Source organism: Myotis lucifugus, unplaced genomic scaffold (genome assembly GCF_000147115.1).
Source record: "Myotis lucifugus unplaced genomic scaffold, Myoluc2.0 scaffold_280, whole genome shotgun sequence".
In the NCBI taxonomy this organism is placed as follows: domain Eukaryota; kingdom Metazoa; phylum Chordata; class Mammalia; order Chiroptera; family Vespertilionidae; genus Myotis; species Myotis lucifugus.
In genome coordinates this window covers 472,563-480,095 of record NW_005871328.1, presented here as the reverse complement: position 1 = coordinate 480,095, position 7,533 = coordinate 472,563, and positions in this window count along the sequence as shown.

The window sequence follows — 7,533 nt, the reverse complement described above, 5'->3', positions numbered from 1 at the left end:
GGCCGCTGCGGGGCCAGCGGCGCGCCCGGCCCGGGTAAGTCCGGGCCCGGCGAGGTGGCCGCAGCGCCGCCGTCCCAGGAGCGGCCTTGGCCTCAGCCCGGCCGCTCACGTGGGTCGGGCCCGGCGCGCTCTTGGCCCACCTCGGCGCCTTGGTCCTTCCGCCTGGGCTGGGGCAACGCGCCCCCGCCCCCATTTCCTCACCTTCCCGAGTGTCCTCGGAGCTCTGCGGAGAACGCGGCCGTTCCCTCCCGGGAGGAGGCTGCCGCTGCACTCCGCCTCGGGGGCGAGCCGGGCTCTCTCCCCCCGACTACTCCCAGCCTGGCAGCCCCTCGCTGGGCGCTTTGTTTTGCTGGGTCGGTGCTCGCTTGGCGTCCTTGCCACTGCCCCGTTTATTTGCGGTGTTATGCGGGGTGATGGGTTGGAGTTGGGATGTGATCGAGTTGAGATTCAGTGAAATAAAAATGACCTCCCCCCACGGAAATAGCACAGCTTTACCCAGCTGAGACGCCCCCAAAGCCTGGCCTTGGACGGAGATGGGAAACCCCACTTTGGTGTAGGGGATAGTGTTCAGGCCGGTGGATGAGTCATGTGCTTTTGCCGAGTGGCTGGCTGACTTCCCTTTTACGCAAGACCACGCACTGTTTTTTGAAGTGTTTTTATGTAGTTGTTTACTCATTTGATGTTTCATGCAACCTGGTGGGGTTTATATTCTTGGCCCTTGGGTTCATTTTTACCTGTGTGTTGGATGCAAGAGGGGACCTCTTGCAGTCCGTGCCTAATGAGACTTGAAGTGTCTTTGCTTACCTTTGAGAGGGCTGTAGATGTCCGAGTTTACAAAAACCCAGCCTCAGTGTACTTCTAAGCCAGTGGCTCTTTGGTGCTATAATACAGTTGGAGATTTTCATGAATGAGGCTGTCAAGTTCCTTAAATTGTGAGCCCTTGGAATTTGTAGTCCTTAGAATTTGTAAAACAAGCGATACTCAACAGGATTTATGAATGTGCTTTCAATTTCAAGGTTTTGGATGGCACAGTTTTATGACCTTGCCAGTAATTTAATAAAACATTCCTTTCGTTTTAATTTGGATGGAGATTATCTTCCAGCAAGGCATGGTAGATAACCAACTCCTCCCCAAAAGCTTCAACCTGGGGCAGGTAAAACTCTCAGATGGTTTCAGCTTACCAAATCGAGAAGGAAAAGTCTGGTCTGAAACAAAATGCATCCCCGTATTACCCACCATATCCCCTATCTTGGTAGGAAATAGTATCTAAGGACTGAAGCTGTGGAGTAAATGAGTCTTAGACTATGTCTCCAAAAGTTATCTTTTTGAGCCAGTTGTGATCTTTGTACTAATTTGCACTTCTGCTTTTGGTGGTGGTGGATATTTTCGTGTTACACAAATCAGATTATTGAATGCCTTCTCTTCTTTTCTATTTTTCGTGTTTTTAAAAAAATTAAATTAATTTTAGAGAGAAGGAGAAAGAAACATCCATCAGTTGCCTCCCTAATGCACCCGACTAGGAAGACTAGGAATCGAACCGGAAACCTGGGTATGTGCCCTTCGCTGGGAATCGAACCTGCCACCTTTGGGTGGACAGTATGTGGGGATTCCTTGCTGATGATGACAGTTAACTCATAAGGCATGAGTTTATGCTCTGGCTTCAACCAACAGCCACACTGGCCTCACTTTTTCTTAATTTAAAGCAAAAACCATTTGGTGCCTAAGTACCTTGAAGAACTGGGCTGTTAAATCTTCGAACAGCCCACTATCACTGTCTGTCACAATTATGTGCATGTAAAATGTTTCAGTTTTTGATACTAAATAACTTTGTGAAGTAGATTGTCTTTGTGTTGTCTTTATGTGGTAAAAGTATAAAAAGAAAGGCTTGTTATTGAAAATTGCTAACGTTACTGGACATTCTCATTTGCACAGTGAGGATTGTGGGGATTCCTTGCTGATGATGACATTTAACTCAAAAGGCATGAGTTTATGCTCTGGCTGGTGTTCTCTGTGGTTAGAGTGTTGTCCCATGTCAATTCCTGGTCAGGACAGGAGTGTGAGACAACCAGTGGATTTTGTCTTTTACATCAATGTTTCTCTCTGTCTCCCTCTCCCATTCTCTGGCTCTAGAACCAATAAAAAGGCATATCCTTGGGTGTGGATTTAAAAAAAGGCATGAGTCTAAAAATAAAATTTGTCCTAAATTATTTTCTTTTTACTGGACTGTTAAGTTCCATGAAGACAGGGTTTTGTTTGCTTCGCTTTGTCTATTTTTATCCTATATTGTATCCTTAATTCCTATAAGAGCACCTAAAATATTCTTTGAGTGAATAAACTGAAGAGATAATTGAGCAAGAATTTGGGATGTCCACAATACCAACTGCAAATAATTCCTTTTATGTTAATAACATATTGTTAACAGGGGACATAATTGGTCAGTAGGACTTACAAGGAATGTGAATTTTAACTAAGGTAACATTAAGATCTCTAAAAATTGCAGTAAACTTATTAGTAGTCCAGGCAGTGTGGCATGCAGTATTTCTGTGCACTGTCTACTGTATATTTCCTACTTAGCAGTTTGAAATGTGGTGAGTGTTTTTAGGCTGTGGTTCAACTCTGACCTGAGAAAAGTGTCTTAAGAGAGTGATAAATCGTGCCTAATAATAAACAGGTATGGGTAGCATTTCTTAATGTGAATCTCATATTGTCAATAAAAACTTGATTAAAAAAAAGATTGAGTACTTCCTTTGTGAAATTCTCATTTCATGTGTATGTGATTGGCTAATCCATATAAACAATTAGTTCCTGAGCTCTTACTATACACAAGGGAAGACAAAAAGATATTTGCTCATGACTTGTTTGGTACATATATTCTTTATTAATGTATTCATCCCCAAAGTACTTATTGAATATAAACTATGTATTATTACAGCTTTACTTAGACATAATTTACACATGATACAGTTCACCAATTTAAAATGTACAATTCAGCCCTGGCCAGTGGGGCATCGTTCCTTGTACCCTAAGGTCACAAGCAGGAGACAACCAATCAGTGTGTCTCTCTGATTGATGACCCTCCCTCCCTCCCTCCCTCCCTCCCTCTCTCTGTTCCTCTCTAAAAATCAGCAATAATAAAAACATTTAAAGTGTACAATCCAGTGTTTGCCTATTCTGTATATTTCAGGAATTATATAACTTTTTGTGTCTAGCTGCTTTTACAGTACATGGTATAATGTTTTCAGGGTTTGTACTGTAGTATGAATTAGTACTTTGTTCCTTTTATAACTAAATGCTCTTCCATTATATGGATATGCTACATTTTATCCCTTCATCAGTTGATAGATATTTGGGTTTTGGCTATTATGAATAATGCTATCAGTGTTCATGTGCAAGTTTTTGTGTGGACATGTATTAATTTATCTTGGGTAGATGCCTAGGCGTGGAATTGCTGGGTCATAGTAACTAACTTTTTGAGCCTACACAGTAACTTTTTAACAGCATTGATTTTCTAGTGCTTTTACAGAGGGCTTAAAAGAAAAGCTTAATGGGATATGGTATGGCCACTTAAAAGAATGAGGAAATGAAAGTGCAAGGATGTCAGCATGTTGACATGTAGTACAGTCTGGGTAGTTTGATTAAATTATACTTTGTTTTTTAAATTATATGTTGTTGGAGAACAGTTTGAAATTCTAATAAGGCACAGAAAACAGTTTGAAAGATGTACCCCAAATGTGTACTACTGTTGTTATGAAGGGAGATTTTAGAAACATTTAATTTTTTTTCTCCAGTCTAAACAGGCCTTAAGTTATTAAATTTGATTTAAAAAACCTGCATCTATATAACCCAGCATAAATCATGGATGTATTCTTTTCTAAAGAAATATAGTTAAAGCAAAGCAACCATCTGTCCCATTCAACCCCGAAGGGAATAGACGTGGTTGGTCCACATTTGAAAATGAGATTGTAAGGTTTTGTTTTTTCTTCTTTGTTAATATGTTTGCTTGTCTTTTATTGATTGCAAAGAGGGGAGAGGAAGAGAGAGATAGAAACATCAATGATGAGAGAGAATCATTGATTGGCTGCCTCCTGCACATCCCCTACTGGGAATTGAGCCGACAACCCAGGCATGTGCCCTGACAGGGGGAATCAAACTGTGACCTCCTGGTTCATGGGTCAGTGCTCAACCACTGAGCAACACTGGCTGGTCTGTAAGGGTTTTTTCTTTAAAAACAAAAGTAGTGTGATCATTTTAAAGAATTTGGAAAACAGAATATTAGGAAGGTGCTAAATGTGAAAAAAATCTCTTAAATCTATTTTTATTCTAGTCTTTCTACATGAGTAACAAAATTGGATTGTACTCTTTAACTTTTCAAAAAAAAAATTACATTTTGAACATTTCCAAAATGCTATGTTTCAATTGTTTGCCTAAGCCCTGGCTGGAATGGTTTAGTGGTTAGAGTATTGGCCCTCACACCAAAGGGTCTCAGGTTCAGTTCCTGGACAAGAGGAGTGCAGGTTTGATTTCCAGTGAGTGTGGGAGGCAACCAATCGATGTGTCTCTCTCACATCCATGTTTCTCTCTGCCCCTTCCTCCCTCCCTTCTACTCCCTGTAAAAATTAATGGGGGGGGGGGGCGTTGGGGATCCTTGGGTAAGGATTAACAAAAAGAAAACAAAGATAAATGGTTGTCTAATCTAACTTGAAATACTGTAGTTTAATTATGCTATTTTTAAGTTTTCTCTCTTTTCATGTCTAGAGGGAATTGCTAGACCAAAAGGGTGTGCATTTTTGAAAACTGGATACAAATTAGTTTTCTAGAAAAGTTCCATGAATTTCCTTTTTATTTTTCTTCACAGCTTAGCACAGTGTCTTGTTTATAAGGGTGAGGTTTTTAACATTATCCCCCCACAAATAGCAATTGTGTGAAAACAAAATGTTGTCTTGAGTTCGTTCTGAGAAGCAGAAGTGTCTCAGATCTTGCTCTGTGACCTTTCTACTCTCTTCTGCCCAGAACTGGACTTTGTTTCCTGAATTCCTGACCCTAAACTAGCAGTCCAGTGTTATCTGAATGCTCTGGGGAGAGTGACTGGGAGGGCTTGAATGGCCTCTTGGTGTCCCATCCTATCTCATTTTCTTCTGACCTGCTCTAACCAGTGGGGCACAGTTAGACCCCATTTTGAATTCTGGCCCTGCTGTCCGCTCTGTGACCTTCACACTGTCCCTCAACCTTCCCCAAACTCCATTTACGAATCTTTCAGCTGAGGGTAAAATGAGGCAGTGCCCTGTCAAGGCTAGCTCCTTGCTTGCTGTCATTGACCATAGCCAAAATGGAAATGAGATTAGGTACGGGGTAAGAGAGTCAAACTGATGAGGGCTGGGAAAGTGCACTAGGTGACACCAAGATCGGCCAGGTGCCTTTCTCAATGGAGGAGGGGGTTAAGGTGGTTTTTAAGTGAGAATTTGTTTTTATCTGATAGTGAGATTAAAAGTGATGATAATGGGATTGGTGAAAAAGTGGCAGCTCTGGGGGCTTCCACCCAGGGGATCCTGGCTGAAGAGTTTGGGGAAATGATCCAGCAGAGGAAGGTGGTTCAGTGTATCCTCAGGCCTAAACTGTAACTTGTCTTTTTCATTAAAGCCTGGTTATCTGGACAAAGGCAATTGCCAGGTTGCCAGAAATTGCTGATAAACTGAGGTTTTTCCAGCGCCTCTTCATACCTTCCCTGCCTTCTTTGGCCCTGATTTGAATTGTGTTGACATCTGGCTTTGGTGAAAAGATTCTGGTTTCCTGGAAGATTTGTCACAAGTCAGGACCTCCCTAGAAGGGGGACAAGATAGCTGGATATGCCAGGGAAATAGAGTTCCTGGCTGGAAGGCTGAGATCCAGCTAATGGACTTTGGGCCTATTGACCAGAAGAACCAGTCCATGCCATTCACCATTTCTAGGTGCTGTTAGGATCCAGTTCCATGTGGAATGCCTTTTGTGTTAAACCCAATTGGAGAACATATTTCTTTAAGAGATTTGTCAAATCTGAGTATTTAACTGCCAATTAAGAGTACTCGAATGCATATGCCATTTCTTTTTGACCTGTGACATCTTACAAATAAAGACTTTTTTTGTTATTCATGCTAGGTATAGGCCAGGGGTGGGCAACCCCTGGCACGCGTGCCAAACATGGCATGCCAGTAACTTTTGCTGGCACGCGAAACCCTCTCATAATCTTCCATTTACAATTTTTTAAATTGTTTTATTGCTTAAAGTATTACAAAGAGTATTATATATGTCTCCCCCCCCCCCACCTTCCCCTAGCCTCCCATACCCCCCAGTGTCTTGTATCCATTGGTTATGCTTATATGCATGCATACAAGTCCTTCGGTTGATCTCTAACCCACCCCCCGCCCCCCAATTTTTTTTCTTAATATCGACTTTTTAATTTTTCAGATAAATTCAGTGTAAGTGCATCTTAGATAAATAAATAATTTTACATAACAAGTTATCTTAAATACCATAGACATGGATTGACGAGAGAGGGGAAGAGCAATTTCTATGCCTCTGCCTTAACTCTCCCTGCCTTCCTAGATCTGACCAGTGTTTTGGTTTCATCCACATACGCTTGTGAATCTTTGCTCTCAGTGATGAATTTTGTTAAGTCTCGTAATAGGAGTAGCCTGACGGATGAAAGTAGTAGCTTGTGCATATCTCTGAAGGTCACGAAATATAAACCTGATGTAAAGTCTCTGTCATCAGTGATGCAGCAGCAAAAGTCCCACTGATAATATCAAACGGAGTCATAAAGTTTTCTGTCGGACTATCAGTGTACATGTATATATTAAAAAATAAATATTTTTCATCATCATACTGTTTTTGTCGCTCGAATGAATTTTATTATTTCTTCAAGGTTCTTCACATACGTACACCTTAAGAGATATCAAGTAGGCGTAACATGTTCTCAAAAAATTAGGGTTGGCACGCAGAATAATTTTGAGTCAGAGATTTTGCTGGTTTTGGCACGCACTCACAAAAAGGTTGCCTACCCCTGCTATAGGCTATTCTGTGATTTTTTCCTTGACAGTGTTGGCCTCTTCTCCCAACGTAGAAAATTCCAGGACTTTGGGCTGTGTTAGCAGGGTTGGTTGGGATTGGGTGGAACTGTGTACCAGAGAGGGAGAACTATGGAGTCTACTGTCAGGTTTCAGTCCCAGCCCGACTCCCTTCTGGCCTTGACCTCAGGCAAGTTACATAATTCCTAAACATGCCTCATTATTTGTAAAATGGGTTCTGGTGGGGGTGGGGGGTGGTGTCTCATATTTTTATTGTGTTCAGATTGGGAGAATAGGAGGAGCCTCTATTATATTCTGGTGGGGGATAGGGAGTGCTTGCTTTGCTCTGCCTGAAGAGCCTTGAGAAAAGCTATGCAGGCCCCATTTTGCCTGTGGTCATCTTCTTGGTCTTGTCCAATTACAGCCGAAACTTCTTGTTTGTTTCTAGTTGCTGTTATGTCCACAGACATTGGCACACTGTGAAGCAGTGCCA